We start from the raw sequence: 17,062 nt of genomic DNA, 5'->3' as shown, positions 1-17,062 counted from the left end.
AATAAGAAGAAAACTTGGGGGTCTATGTCAAAAGGAGATAAAGTAATTTTCAGGACAAGGGATATTCCCAGAAAAAAGAGGGACATTTTATAATGATAAAATGCTCAGTTCATCAAGATGACATAAACAACAAACACACGTATACTCCTAATAACAGAGCTTCAAACTACATGTAGCAAAAACCTGACAGAACTGAAAGAAAAAATGAAATGCACAATTAAATTTGTGATTTCGACACACCTCTCTAACTCCGTGATTGAGATAACACGCACAAATAAAATTAGGAGGATAAATCAAAGATGAGAATTATGCTGGACTTTTTTTCAAAAACTATGCAAGCAAGAAGAGAATGGAGTAAAATATTTAAAGTGTAGAAAGAACAAAGTCCACTAATCTAAAATTCTGTATCCATTGACGTTATCCTCCAAAAGTGAAGGAGAAATAATTTCTCAACAAACAAAAATTGAGGGAATTTGTCACGAGTAGACTTTGCTTGAAAGAAATGTTAAAAGAAATTTTTCAGTGAGACAGAAACGATATAGGTCAGAAACTTGAATCAACATAAGAAATGAAGAGCCTTAAGGAATGAATACATAATGGGAAAATAAAATCTTTTATTTTCTTATTCTTCACTGATCCAACAAACACCCATTTGCTCACACAGTACAGGTAGCGACACCGTATTCGGTGGCCACACTTACGGGTGAGAGGAGTGTCCGGCAGCTGTGCCGTGAGGGGCGGCAGCGGGGGGCGGGGGTGCTCTGTTGTGCACAGCCCGCACTCCCTGTGAAACAGGGTAGTGTTACTTGAAAATGAATTTGGAATAGTTGAAAATGTATATTGCAAACTCTAGGACAGCTATTTTAACAAGTAGGAAAAAAAAAAAGAAAGAAATATACAGTAGGTATTCCACCCTTATCCATGGAGGTACATTGCAAAACCCCTGACGAATGCCTCAGACTGTGGATAGTACTGACTCTTACATAGACTATGTTTTTTCCTATAATATATACTTATGCTAAAGTTTAGTTTATAAATTAGGCACAGTAAGAGATTAACAATAATAACTAATAATAAAATAGAATAATTATAACAATATACTATAATACGAGTTATGTGATTGTTTTCTCTCCCTCTCAAAATATCTTATTGTACCGTATTCACCTATTTTCCCACCATGGGTAACTGAAACCGTGGAAAGCAAAACTGCGGATTAAGGAGGACTACTATAATTAATATGCTAAGAGGAGAGAGAAAATGGAATCATATAAAATGCTCAATTAAAGACAAAGAAGGCAGAAAAACAGTCAAAGACAAAAAGAAAGAAGAAGGGGAAGGAATAGAAAACAGTAACAAATATGGTAGATATTAATCCAACTATATCAATGGTCACTTCAAACATCCATGGTGCAAATATATCAATTAAAAGAGAGACCATCAGAGTGGATTAAAAAAGAAGAAGAAGAAACCTGCTTTGAATATAAAGACTCAGATAGATTAAAAGTAACAGGAGGGAGAAAGTCACATCACACCAACACACATCAAAGGAAGGCTGGAGTAGCTACGTTAGTTTCTGACAAAGCAGCAAGGAAAATTATCAGAGGTAAAGAAAGGCTTTGGGTAATGATGAAGGGGTCACTTCTCCAAGAATGAATAGCAATCCTTAATGTACATGAGCCTGACCACAGAGTGCCATATACATGAGACAAAATCTGACAGAACTGCAAGGAGAAATAGAGGAATCCACTATCATAGCTGGGGATCCGGCGGGCACAAAATCAGTTAGGACATCGTTGCACTGAGCAGCACCACCATCCAACTGGACTTAATCAACGCGTACAGAATACTTTATTCAACAACAGCAGATGCACGTTCTTCTCAAGCTCGCATGGAACATTCACCAAGATAGAGCAAAGTCCAAGCCACACCACATCTCAACAAGTTCAACAGAATGGAAATGGTAAAGTACGCTCGCTGACCACAATGGGGTAAACGAGAAGTCAATAACAGAAAGATAGCTAGAAAACCCAGAATGCCTGGAGATTAAACAGCACATTTCTAAAGGACACATGGATCAGAGAAAAGCCTCAAGAGAAATCAATAGATATTTTGAACTAAATGAAAATGAAAACACAACTTATCAAAATTTGCAGGATGCAGCAAAAGCACTGGTTAGAGGGAAATTTATAGTATCGGATGCATCTTAGAAAAAAGAAAGAGCTAACATCAAAAATCTAAGCTTTCACTTTAAGAAACTAGAAAAAGAAGAACCAATTAAAAACAAAGTAAGCAGAAAAATAAATAATAAAAACTAGAGCAGAAATCAATGAAATTGAAAACAGAAAATTAGTAGAGAAAAATCAACAAAATCAAAAGCTTGTTCCTTGAAAAGCTCAATAAAATGGATAAAACTCTAGCCAGATTACCAAAGAAAGAAAGAAGATACAAAGTATAATATTAGCATCAAAAATAAAACAGGCCACCACTACTGATCCAATGGACACAAAAAGTATAATAATGGAATATGATGAACAACTCTATGCCCACAAATTTGATGGCCTAGATGAAATTGGCCAATTCCTTGAAGACACAATTTACCAAAACTCACACAAGAAATGGACAATCTCGAGAGGTATGTATCTATTAAAGAAAATGAATCAATAAATGATTACCTTTCAAAACAGAAATCACTAGGCCCAGATGGGTTCACTGATGAATTCTACCAAACATTTAAGAAAGAAACAATAGCAATTTTCTACACTCTCTTGCAAACTATAGAAGCAAAGGGAATCCTTCCTAACTCATTCTATGAGGCTGGCACTACCCTAAAACCAAAACCAGACAAAAACACAAAAAGGGAAAACTATAAACCAATAGCTCTCATGAACATAAATGCAAAAATCTGCAACAAAATATGAGTAAACCAAATCCAACAACATATACACAGAATTACACACCACAACCAAGTGGGATTTATCTCAGATATACAAGGCTGGCTCAACATTTAAAAATCATGTCATGCAATCCATCATATCAACAGGCCAAAGAAGAAAAATCACATTATCAATAGATGCAGAAAAAAAAATCTGACAAAATCCAGTACCCATTTGTGATAAAAACTCTCAGCAAACAGGGATTAGAGGGAAACTTCCTCAAGTCAATAAGGAGCAGCTGCAAGCTGAGTGCAGTGGTGCCCAGCTACTTCTTGGGAAGCTGAGGTGGGAGCATCCCTTGAGCACAGGAGTTTGAGTTCAGTCTGGGCAACATAGTGAGACCTTATCTCTTCTTAAAAAAAAAAAAGATAAAAAGCAGCTACAAAAACCACAGCTAACATCATATCTAATGGTGAGATACTTGAAGTTTTCGTCCTACTATCAGAAATAAAGCAAGGAAATCCTCGTCACTGTTTTTTTTTTTAATTTAAATTTTTATTTTTAATTTAAAAATACTGATTATATATATTTATACCACTGCTTTTCAACATTGTACTGGCAGTCCTAGCTAATGCAATAGACAAGGAAAGAAAATAAAAGGTATACAGATTAGGAAGGAAGAAATAAAACTGTCTTTTTTTTTTTTTGAGACGGAGTCTCACTCTGTTGCCTGGGGCTAGAGTGCCATGGCGTCAGCCTAGCTCACAGCAACCTCAAACTCCTGGGCTCAAGTGATCCTCCTGCCTCAGCCTCCCAAGTAGCTGGGACTACAGGCATGCACCACCATGCCTGGCTAATTTTTTCTATATATTTTTAGTTGTCCGATTAATTTCTTTCTATTTTTAGTAGAGACAGGGTCTCGCTCTTGCTCAGGCTGGTTTCGAACTCCTGAGCTCAAACCATCCGCCCGCCTCGGCCTCCCAGAGTGCTAGGATTACAGGCGTGAGTCACCGCGCCCAGCCTGTCTTTTTTTTTTTTTAAGATATTATCATCTATGTAGAAAATCCCAAAGAATCAACAACAACAAAAAACCTTTTGGAACTAATAAACAATTATAGCGAAGTTGCAGGATCCAAGGGTAATATACAAAAGTTATTGCTTTTCTATATAGCAGTAATGAACAATTAATATTCAAAACATAATAACTTTTACATTAACACCAAAAAAACAAAATACTTAAGTACAAATCTAACAAAATATATTCAAGAGCTATATAAGAAAATGTATGAAATTCTAATAAAAGAAATAAAAGATCTAAAAAACTGAAAAGATATTCCATGTTTAAGGATAGGAAGACGCAATATTGTTGTCAGTTCTTCCCAACCTGATCTATAGATTCAATGAAATCCTGATCAAAATCTCAAGTTGTTTTGTGAATACTGACAATCTCATCCTCAAGTTTGTATGGAAAGACAAGACTCAGAAGAGTTAACACAATATTGAAAGAGAATAATAAAGCTATAATAATCAAGACAGTATGGTACTGATGAAAAATTAAACAAATAGATCCATGGAACAGAAAACAGCCCAGAAATAAACTGCACAAATATAATCTAATTTTGAAAAAAAGCAAAGGCAAGTTCATGGAAAAAGATAGTGTTTTCAACAAATGGTGCTAAGAAAACTGGACACACATGCAAACAAATGAATCTAGACACAGACTTAAATCCCTTCACGTAAAATAAAAAACCTCAAAATGAATTATAAACCTAAATGTAAATCACAAAACTGTAAAACTCCTACAGAATAACAAAGGAGAGGGTCTAAGGGTTTGGCAATGACTTTTAGCTACGACACCAAAAGCACAATCCATGAAAGAAAAACTGATAAGTTGGGATCCATTATAATCAAAAACATCTAGTTTTGAGAGACACCATTAAGAAATGAAAAGACAAAGCCGCATACAAGGGAAAAAACATTTTCGAATCACATATCTGATAAAGGACTTGTTTGCAAAACACACAAATAAATCCTAAAATGTAACAATAAGAAAATAACCCAATTAAAAATAGGCAAGAGATCTGAACAGATGTCTCATCAAAGAAGACATAGAAAGATGATATAGACAAATAAACTATGGTACATCTATACAATGGAATATTATTTAGCAATCAAAGGAAAAGAAGTCAATCTGAAAGGCTACATACTATATGATTCAAACTACATGCCATTCTGGAAAAGGCAAAACCATGGAGCCAGTAAAAAGATCAGTGGTTTCCAGGGGTTAGGAGGGAGGGAGGGATGAATAGGTGAGCACTGGGGACTTTCAGGGCCATGAAACTGTTCTGTATGAGACTGTAATGGTGGACACGTGACATTATGCACCTGTCAAAACCTTAGAATGCACAACACCAAGAGTGGACCCGAATGTAGACTATGCATTTTGCTTAATAATAATACATCACAATTGGCTCATCAACTGTAAGGATTGTGCCACTCTAATGCAAGGCAGAAATCACAGGGGAAATTGTGCTCGGGGGACGGGGTATATGGGAACTCTCTGTACTTTCTGGTCAATTTTTCTGTAAACTTAAAACTGTTCTAAAAAAAAGTTTTCTTATTTTAAAAAAAAGCCTTGAAGATTTATTTTCAGCCCCTGGACCTGCATTCGAAGCCCTGCACAACCTCAGGACACCAGCTGTGAGACCTGCTGCAGCCACACAGAGAAAGGCCCCTGCGTGAGTGGCTCTGAGTGTGACAGGACGGCCCGGACCTCGTTCCTGGCCCTGCGGTGTCCAGCAAGGGCCGCCAGGTAGCAGGTGGCAGCGCCTCCCCTGCCCGGCTTCTCCCTGGGCTTTTCTTCCCCGAGAGCCGCCTCCCTCCGCAGTGGGCCTCCCCTTCCCCACAACAGGTGCAGTGGACGCCCCTGAGCGCCGCGTCCTCAAGCAACGGTTCTTTTCTTGTTCTCGTCGGTTATTTCTTCCTGCTTGCCCACGGCAGGGCTGCTGGTGTGCAGATGTGCGGGGTGAGGATCTTACCCGTCCTCGCCAGGCCTCCTTGATTCACACCTGCCCACACTGTGGCGGGCGCGGGAGGGGGGTCTCGCCGCAGCGTGGGGCCGCGTGACTAGGCAGCGGTTTACCCTGTCTGTGTGCACGTGTGTGCGTGCATGTGAGGCCGTGTCGTCTGATGTGAGGTGCACATCCTTTGTCTCCCTGCACGTGTCTGTGTGTGCACATGTCTCCCTGTGTCCGTGTGGGTGTCCCTCCCTGTGTGTCCCGTGTCCCTGTGCACCCGTCCATGAGTCTGCCTGGAGTGGCCTCCTGAGCCTTGTTTTACCAACTCCCTTTAAAAAAATGAAAAAGGCAAATAACCTAATTTTTAAAACAGATAAAAGATTTTAATAGGCCCTTCCCCAAGAAAGGTATGCACATGGCTAATAAGCAAGGGAAACAGTACTCGGCGCCATGAGTCGCACGTGAAATGCAAGTGGAAAATCCCAGGGACACGACTCGTGCACCAGCAGGTGTTAGTGAGGATGAGGAGAAACTGCGACCATCGAATGTTGTGTGTGGACCAGAGATGGCATAACCAGTGTGGACAACAGATTGATAATTTCTTAACAGTTAAACATACACTCCCTTACCCTATGATCCAGAAATTCTGCTTACGGATACTTACCCAAAAGGAATGAAAATATACATCCACAAAGTAACTCATACGCAAATGGTCAAAGCACGTTCGTTCATCATAGCTCCAAAGCAGAACAACCCGAACGCCTACTAAGGGGCGAATGGCTGCAGTGTGTCTCTGCAAGAGGCAAATTCAGCTACTCAGCAACGAAAAGGAGATCTCTGGCACATGCATCAACAAGGATGAATATCAAAGAATATTGTTCTGGATGAAACAAACCAGGCACAAAAGGGTACATAACATACAATTCCACCTTTTCACAGAGAGCAGCTGAGCGGCTGGCTGCCCGTGGCCATGGGGGAGGGGGAAAGAGACTAAAGGGTGACATGAAGGCACTTTGGGGACAAATGTTCTACCTTGACTATAGTGGCAGTTACACAGGTCACTTTGGCCAAATCTCATGAAAGTGTACCTCGATACAGTTAATTTAAATTTTTTAATGCATACTATAATAAGTGGTTATTTTAGAAGAGGTAGAGTATCTCCAAAGTGAGTGAATCAACTCTGTTCCTTAATGTTTACAAATAATATGGGCTGCAATACAGCCAAATTAGAAAAGCAACCAAAAGTATGGAAATTCAATATAAAAGTTTCAAGTCAATCATAAAATTTAATCAACAGATGAGAAGTGCCCGTCTGACGAGATGAGAGTTTGGACTGACATCTGCGTTGCTGGCAGCTGTGCCCTTGACCTGCAGCTGTTGAGGGGGTGTCCCTGGATGAGTGGGTTTGAAGATTTAAGTCCTAACCTCACCCAGTCACTGACCAGATGTGCAGCCTCGGGCAAGGGAGTCAATGCTGATTCATAATAATTCTAGACGCCTTGGTCTGAAATATGCAATGGCGTTTTTTTTAAGGGCAAGGATGAAATTAGCAACTTCCACAACACGGTAAGAGCAGATTTTATTTTAATAGCAGGGTTAATGAGAGCTACATAAATCAAAGGAGCAAGCAGGTCTGCTGGTGAGAATTCCTCTTGGTTTTCCTTCCTCTGAGAATGTCTTTAGCTCATCTTCATGCCTGAAGGATATTTTCAGTGGATGCAGAATTCCGTGTTGACAGTTCTTTTCTTCCAGCAGTTAAAAAATGCTGTTCCACTGCCGCTGATTCTCATGGTTTCTGGGAGAGAAATCTGCAGTCATCAGAGTCATTGTTCTCATGTACAAGGGAGAAAGAACAACAACAAAGGAACCAGAGGAGAAAGAATTTCCAACACTTTCTCTGACAGTTGTAGAGTGACCCTTTCCTGTTCATCAGACTAAAGATGGAGGACAAATTCGAACAATTTTCTTATTCAAGTTCAAAATGGGTTGTAAAGCTGCAGAGACAACTCGCAACATCAACAATGCATTTGGCCCAGGGACTGCTAATGAATGTACAGTGCAGTGGTGGTTCAAGAAGTTTTGCAAAGGAGACGAGAGCCTTGAAGATGAGGAGTGCAGTGGCCGGCCATCGGAAGCTGAGAACGACCAGTTGAGAGCAATCATCAAAGCTGATCCTCTTACAACTACACAAGAAGTTGCCCAAGAACTCAATGTTGACCATTCTGCAGTCATTCAACATCTGAAGCAAGTTGGAAAGGTGAAAAAGCTCGATAAGTGGGTGACTCATGAGCTGACCAAAAATCAAAAAAAATCACCGTTTTGAAGTATTGCCTTCTCTTCTTGTATGCAGCAACAAGAACCCATTTCTCAATCGGATTGTGATGTGCAATGAAAAGTGGACTTTATATGACAACCTGCGATGACCAGCTCAGCTCCAAAGCACTTCCCACAGCCAAACTTGCACCAAGAGAAGGTCATGGTCGCTGTTTGGTGGTCTGCTGCCGGTCTGATCCACTACAGCTTTCTGAATCCTGGCGAACCATTATATCTGAGAAGTCTGCTCAGCAAATCGATGAGATGCATTGAAAACTGCAATGCCTGAAGCCAGCACTGGGCAACAGAAAGGGCCCAATTCTTCTCCACAACAACGCCCGACTGCACATCTCACAATCAATGCTTGAAAAGTTGAACGAATTGGGCTATGAAGTTTTGCCTCATCTGCCACATTCACCTGACCTCTCGGCAAGCGACTACCACTTCTTCAAGCATCTCGACAACTTTTTGCAGGGAAAACGCTTCCACAACCAGCAGGATGCAGAAAATGCTTTCCCAGAGTTTGTCGATTTCCCAAGCATGGATTTATACGCTACAGGAATAAACAAACTTATTTCTCGTTGGCAAAAATGTGTTGATTGTAATGGTTTCTATTTTTATTAATAAAGATGTGTTTGAGCCTAGTCATAATGATTTGAAATTCACGATCTGAACCCACAATTACTTTTGCACCAATCTAAATATTATTAATAATACTATTATAGTTGTCATCGTCATCCTGGGACTATGTGGACAAACAGCCAGCACCATGGGAACACAGAGAAGCAGGAAGGAAAGGGCTGGGACCCTCGACGGAGACATTGAGCAGAGCCTGGAAAATCCGCCTCTAGACAGTAAAGGAACAGCGAATACCCTTACTTAGGTCCTCCGCCAGTTTTCATTGGCTGTCTTCTAACAGACATGCTCATTATATTTTCGCTAATTCAGAAACTGGTGCCAGCCACGATTCTAGGCTTTGGGGATATAGCCATGGATAACAACAAAAAGGAACTCTGGCTCTTTGAGCTGACGTCCTTTTGGTACTAATTTCTAATTATATTCCACTGAAGTGAGAGAAATTAGCCTAGTGCATTCTGCTCTGGGGACCTGATTGAGATTTTTTTCCCAACATGATTTTTGTAAATATTCCATGGGCATTTGGAAAGGACACAAACACACACTCGTAGCACATGAGGAAGACAGTTTAGACTGAGATTCATCTTTTGCGTATCAACATCCAATCGTTCCAGCACCGTTCCTACCATTTCTCCGTTGAATTGCTGTTGCACCTTTGTCAAAAATCACATGGCTCTATTTCTGGAGAGAAGAGGAGGGGAGGGCAAGGAAAAGGCAGACACAACAAAAATGTCTACAATGAAAATATCAAATGTTTGCAAAGATGTGGCACAATCTCATTCCCTGCAGGTGCGGGTGCAAACTGGGCCAACCTCCCTGGTTGGACTTATTATATCCGAATCAGCCCTCAGCTTAGCATCTCACTCCTGGATATGGACTCGGGTAAATGCTCACAGATGTTCAACTAAAAGCATAAACTGGAATGTTCCTAACAACACTATTGGTAACAGGCCCAAACTAGAAAGGACCTAAACGTTGGTCATCAGTAGAATAGATACACTGTGGCACCATGGATGACAATGTAACAACCAGAATGAATACTCTTTAAAATGACGCCAAGAATGTGGCTACATCTCACCCACATAAACTTGGAACAAAAGAAGCAAGACCTAAAAATGGTCATATTGTATAGTTTCATTTAGGTAAAGTACAAGAACAGGGGGAGCCACTCTGTAGTGTTAGAAGTCAGGTTTCCCTCGAGGGCGAGCAGGAAGCACCAAAGAGGAAGGGGCAGTGTCCGAGGCTGTGTGACATTCTGTCTCTCAGTCTGGGTGTTGGTGACACAAGTGTGTTCAATCTATGAACATTTATCAAACTGGACATGCCTGTGCATGTTTCTGCAGGTATATCATATTTCAAATAGAAGTTTAGAAAAGAGAGAGGACAAGAAAGGCAGTGCTTTCCTGGAAGAAAATAGCTCAAGTCCTCTACAGCAACAATAAAGTCATCCCCGTTTTCGCAGACAGGGCCATCCAGCCCGCCTGCGCCGTGGGCGAGCACTTAAAGCGAAGCTCGGTGTTGGCACTCGCCGTGCAGCCTGAGTTTCAGGTTCTCGAGGGTACAGAGGATGCTGAGCGGTGAGCACAGGACAGACGTGCCCCTCATGAACTTAAAATCTTGCGAAATAAAAAGATACCACCCCGCCCCCATCACACCTCCCAAGGCTAACAGTACAAGACGCCAAGTACTTCAGGGTCCACACGGAAAGTCTCGGCTCAGAGTCGCAGTAACTCTGCCTGCAGCCCCACGTCGCTTCCTGCCTAACGCATTCTCACCGAGACACAGTCTGTGCCAGGAGGACACAGCTCTTTTTTAAAACCTGTCATGTTGGACTGCACCACTAATGCAGTGTGTCGCTAAGGCAGGCTGTGGACACCAGAGTGGTTGTTAGGGAACCAGCTAAGAAGTGCTTAACGTATATGCCTGTCTACAGTGTTGACATTTGGCGCAATTTCCAGAGCAGCACAGAGCCACTGCAAACTCCTATTGGGAGAAAGGAAACCATCTTTCTTCCTTAATGAAAGTGGAAAATTGCTCCATTCTCTCTGGGGAAAGCCACAGGGATTAACACTCTGGAAGGCACAGAAGTAGCCTGTGGCCGGAAGCTTTTCCTGCCTCTTCTCTTGATTTCTCTCCCCCTCTCTCCCTGGCGCTCTCCCACCTCCCTAGCTTTTAGGGCTCAGAATGGGGAATGCTGGAGAGTCAGGCCTGTGTTCTTCAATATCATTAGCAGGGATTAGGGAGAGAGAAAAGTCCCACTCGCCGCTCCGGACCCGCAGGTACCCCCCAGGAGCATCTCAGCTTCCCAGGTGCCGTGCGCGCATTACACAGCGAGATGAGGCTGGGGGTATAACGGGCTGCGGTCAGCAAGCGTTAGCAACTGTCAAAATCATCTAGATATAAACTTTCTTAAAAAATTCTACCATACAGCTGTCATTTGGGAAACATATTAAATAATAACATGGAGTTGTTTTAATAAAGATTCTCATGTTTGCTACAGAGGAAAATATATTACCACCAGAAATACACCCCGGATACAACTTAGAACCACTGTTCAAGATAGAGTGATGGTTTAGGCACTTTTACCGTTTCCTGGAACTTTGCCCTATGTGTGTGAAGAGTTTTAAATACTGAAATCTCCAAACACAGCTTGTAAAATACGGATCTGTGGATCCAACCTGATCCACAGAGACACGCCCGGGAGGCGCGTGTGCCTTGGCAGGAGCTGGGAGCCGGGAGCTGAGAGCCAGCCTCCGGAAGACCCACCCCACCCCCTCCTCCCACCCACATCGCCAGACCCTCCCAGGAGGCCAGAGTCCAAGGGTAGCTCTTGTTGATTTCGTTCCAATCAGAGATAAGTTTCCTGAAAAAAGCCCATTATCCAAAAACAAACATTTTCAAGGGCCCCTCAGGGGGTTGGGGTGCGTCCATGACTTCCCCAGAACCGTCTTCCATCTGCACGACCTCTGTACTGTCCACATCCCTCTGGGATCACAGACGGTCTCGAAGAGTCGCAGCACAAGCGTGAGAGCAGGAGCGGGAGCAGAGCAGTGGGCAGGAGATGCAGCCGCAGGCAACCCACAGGAACAGTCCTACAGAGGCGGAGAGGTGCCCTCTGAAGTCTTCTCGTCACTGTTAAAGTGCAGGCAAACCGTGGGGAAGGCACAGGCTGGTGCCTGCGCTAGTTTCCCAGGGCTGCCTTACAGGACAGAAAGGCACTCCTCACAGTTCTGGAAGCTGGAAGTCCAGGATCAAGGTGTGGTCGAGGCTGGCTCCCCCTGAGGTTGGGAGTGGAATCCCTTCCGGGCCTCAGTCCTGGCTTCTGGTGGTTCGCCAGCAATCTCTGGCCCTCCTTGGCTTGCGGAAGCATCACCCCGTCTCCACCTCCATTTTCATTTCCCCTGTGTCCAATTTCCCCCTTTGGATAAGGACCCAGTCGTACTGGACGAGGGCCTACCCTCTTCCATCATGACCTCATCTTAGCTAATTACAGCAGCAGCAACCTTATTTCCAAATAAGGTCACATTCTGAGTTCCTGGGGGTGAGGGCGTCAGCATATAGATTTTGGGGGAGGAGTACAATTCAACCCATAATAATACTGGACAAAGGTCCAGACTTCGGCTCTCGGGCTCTCTGACCTTGGACACAAAGCAGTTGCGTCAGCCCACACCACGCTTCCGTTCTCTGTCAGACGGGAAGGCAATGCCTGCCGAAACAGCCAAGAGACACACAAGTACCTCTCATGTGTATCACACATGAGGTTAGTTAGCATGCGTCAGACGTAGAGGGCCCCACCCTCACCATCACACAGCTCTTCCCGTCTCTCCCAGCCTGGGAGACGCGTGTCCCCTGCCCCAGGTGTAAACATCCTTTCTCTGCACTCCCTGCCAGCGTCAGTGACCTTCAGAAAACCATGACAAGGCCAGCTAAATGTTGAAGTGCCCAAATCAAAGGGCTCAATCAATTGTCCTATTTTGGCCCTTGTCCTGAGTTGGTTTTTCTCTTTGACACGTTCCCAATAGAGCAAGCTGGACCCCATGTGCTTTAAACAGAGAAATCATCTGCTAGGATGTCTGGGTTTGACTGTGCATGTTGAAAATTTATTTACTTGATTTATTTTTACATACCACCTTGTTCCAGAAAGGACTTGCAGGGGCATGTGGTGAATAAAATCCATTTCAGCTGGATGGATCTATACCTCACAATTAGTAGGCAGGGAGGGGCCAAATATTTGGAAAATACAAATGATCCCAAACTCTCATTTGATCCAGAAGCTGACATCTTAGACATGATACACCTCTTTATAAAAGCATTTTCTTTTTAAACTATAAAGTTCAGCATTTTAAGGTGGTGATGATGGTGATGATGGAGATGATGGGGATGATGAAGATGATGGTGGTGATGGAGATGATGGTGGTGATGGGGATGATGGAGATGATGGTGGTGATGGAGATGATGGTGGTGATGGAGATGATGGTGGTGATCGGGATGACGGAGATGATGGTGGTGATGGAGATGATGGTGGTGATGGGGATGATGGAGATGATGGTGGTGATGGAGATGATGCTGGTGATGGGGATGATGGAGATGATGGTGGTGATGGGGATGATGGCGGTGATGGGGATGATGGAGATGATGGTGGTGGTGATGGGGATCATGGTGGTGATGGGGATCATGGTGGTGATGGGGATGATGGAGATGATGGTGGATGGTGGTGATGGGGATGATGGTGGTGATGGGGATGATGGTGGTGATGGGGATGATGGTGGTGATGGGGATGATGGAGATGATGGTGGTGCTGGAGATGATGGAGATCATGGTGATGATGATAATGACAGTGATGATGGTGATGATGGACATCATGGTGATAATGGAGACGATGGCTAACACACAAAAGCTTGTCATCATCTTGACCAGGCATGATTCAGAGGGAGAAGAGGAAAGGAGGAGGGAAGCGGGGAAGAGGGAGGGGAGAAAATGGAAAGAAAGGCTCAGACAGGGAAGAAGGTGAACAGAGAAACTACATAGAGACCCATAATGCCCAAAGCAGGGTTGTTCTGAAACTCTAACCAACTTAAATCCCAGGAGAACTTTCACCTCTGTTTTCAAAATTGTGACTTATTTTGGAGAACTGTCTGGTTGTTGACCACATCAGCCATTCACCCCCAGAAGGCCAAGTCTGAGCCTGGCTCTCACCACAAGGCACTGGTGACCTCTCCATATGGCCTCTGGCAGCTCCTTAGCCATAGTAAGCACAGGCTGCTGGCGGGCTCTGCTCCAGTGCCATCATGGGGGGTGCCCCGGCCGGCCCAGGACAAAAGGCGGCACCTGGCAACATTCACTGGGGAGGCCGGAGTATGGGGCAGATGCCCACTCAAGGCCCTCAGCCCCCCTTCCACACCACCCCCTCCTCCTATGTGGCCACAGGTACCTCATCCGGAAGTAGTCACGCTTAAGCCCCTGATGTCCCAGAAGCAAAGGGGAGAAAAGTGTGTGCTGAATTTGTAGTCAGTAAAGAGTGAATTCGACGGCACCACTGCTGCATGGGGCAGGGCACTGATAAAATGCCCCAGCTTGTGCGATGGGTGTCAGCCACGAGGATGCCCCAGCAGGGTGGATCACAAGGATGCTCCGTACGTGGGTTCCAGGGCTCGAGCTCTTTTGTTTCACCCCCACACAGGTGGCCACTGTTCCTGCTGAGCACCACCCCCCACCCCACTGTCCAGCACACACTGCGCACAGCCCCTACTCAGCCCCAGGCATTGCCCTGATTTCCTCTCACAGCGAGCTGGCTCTCCAATGGCAATGCCATGTCCGTCCCTGGTGGCAGCCCCAAGTCAGCACCATGACCCACTGCTCAACAGTGAACCACAAAAGGGAAGAGAGTCCTGTCTTGATCTCTTGCCGGCAAAGAGGCTCCCTGGTGCCTATGCGAATGTGCCCGCCTTTTCCCAGAACTTGCTGTGCAAACTAGCGTTAAAATGTCAGAGGGGGCCTGAGTCCCTTCCCGCAGGGCAGTAGGGGCCTGGCCATGATACTGTGTCCCTGAGAAGAACTTGGCAAGAGCAACAAATGAAGACCAAAAACACTTGCTCATCAGGGCGCCCATCAGTGTCTGGATGGTCCACAGTGCAGCTGGCAGCTCGTTACCCTAAGCAATCACAGCCCCACTGTGAGATAGGCCCTGACTGTACCTTTGCCATCTCATCTGATTCTCACCGAAAGCCTGGGTCCTTCTCCCCAGCTGGGGAAACTGAGGCATGGTGAATCCCAGTGACTTGTCATCTCGTACATGGGGAAGGTGAGGTCTAAGCCAGGTCCAGGACACTGCTGAGACCTCTCCCTTCCCTTCAACCTTTCCAGAGAAGGACTTGCAGGAGAGGAAGTAGTTCTAGATGGGTCTCCAGGCAAGAGAGGGGCTTCTAATCCCACTCAGTCCTCCATGTTTATTTGCCATGAAGCTTTCTGGGCACCGTTACTTTGGGGCGGCAAAGGAGGGCAGAAAATGATGGGGGTTGGCCTCTCAAAGGACTGTAGACCAGGGTGAATTGAGGCTACTTGATACATCCATCAGAGTAATGCCTTGTAATTAAGATTCCTGGGAATAAAGTGGTACCGGGCGTTTCATGGAAGATCTGCCATGGCATGGTTCGGGTCAGCCTTAGGCACAGGCATGGTACTAATTGATGGCTCCCGTTGGGTCCGAAAGAAAAGATGTAATCAGACCACACAAAGCACGTCCTGTCCAATTACAAGAATCGGCAGGGATGGGCTGACCTGTGACCTATAAAACAAAATTAAGATTTCCAAACATCACCAGGAGGTAGGGGGAGGGATGGCTGGTCCGCGCTCCAGTCTTCCAACTCCCCGGAGTGGAGACAGAACAAAACCGTAGCCCTGGAAAGAAATGTGGCCGACTTTGAACAGCCATTGTGCAACCTTTCCGTTGGGGTTTGCATAAGGGGTGGGAGAGTTGGGGGGCTAACGCTCATCCCACTGTGCTGGGTGTCCAGATGCGTTGCCACAAAAGAGCATTTCTTTTAGGCTCTGGAGCACCAGGAAGCTAGTTCTTCCTAAACAAACCAGAATCTCCAACAGTCATAGGACATGGTAATTACATTTGGCCAGAATATTAAAGAGCGTGCGGGGTGGGGGAGCTGCAGGGAGGTACTTGACATCACGGTGGGAGCACACCCATGCTCATGCCCTGCAGGACCTGCGCTCTCGAGTGTGAGGCAGCCTGTGCGGGCTCCGGGGGAAGAACCTATTGACAGCAACTGAGGACTGTTTCCCCATTCTTCCCTCTCAAGACTCGGGGAGCTGTATTTTCTTGTTCAAGAAAGACCCAGGTGGGCACATCACACCTCAGCTTGCTCAACTATCGGGGCCCCCGATGGCAGGGAGGTCGAGGAAGCACCACAGCCCCCCGTGGGCAGTCTCTGCAGAAACAGACTTCACTCAATGCCACCAGCCAGGAGGACCTGCAGGAGCAGCTAGCTCTTCTTCACTTCTCTCTTCAAATCAACACCCGTCCCCAGATTTGCTTTTGGCAAACATTGCTTAACTGCTGCTGTTTTCCCTGAAGTCACTGAAGAGAGAGTTAGATAATGAGCTGGCATGCTCTTTTGAAATGTTTACTGTGTTCCTTAAAGCAAGGGACATGCTGGTTCCTAAACTAATTTGGGGTTGCTAGATCTTTTCTCCTCTTTTTGGAGATCTCCAAAGTAAACACATGGACTTAAGTATAATTATCAGAGAGTCAAATAAACAGTCACGGGGCTTTCTAAAGGACGAATTGCTGTAGATTTGTCGATAGAAATTTTTTCTCGATTCTTCCAGCAGAAAGGAAAGAGAATGCATGAGCATTAAGATATTAAGATATTAATAATACGTCATAACACACCCCAGAGATTCGGGGATAAAAGACTGCATGGTTGTGTCTTTGGTTCAAGGAAACCAGGACCATAACGAGACCCGAATGGCTGTGGCATGCAGGGCAGAGGCAGGTGTTCACCGAAAACATCCTAAGTGCAAATTGTTCTTCGTAACAGACTTCACGCTTGAAAAAGTTCTGAGTCTCAACCTGACATATTTCACAGTCTCGGTTTTAAAAAAATTAAAAGTCCAAGTATCCAGTCTTGTGTAATTTCTGTGAGACCCGTAATAAACATGTCCACGTAAGCCCTAAATCCCCACTCTCAAAGCAAAGATCTGGGGTTAGGA

This window comes from Propithecus coquereli, unplaced genomic scaffold (genome assembly GCF_000956105.1).
Source record: "Propithecus coquereli isolate 6110/MARCELLA unplaced genomic scaffold, Pcoq_1.0 Scaffold256, whole genome shotgun sequence".
NCBI classification, from domain to species: Eukaryota; Metazoa; Chordata; class Mammalia; order Primates; family Indriidae; genus Propithecus; species Propithecus coquereli.
Note: the sequence above shows the minus strand (reverse complement) of the source record.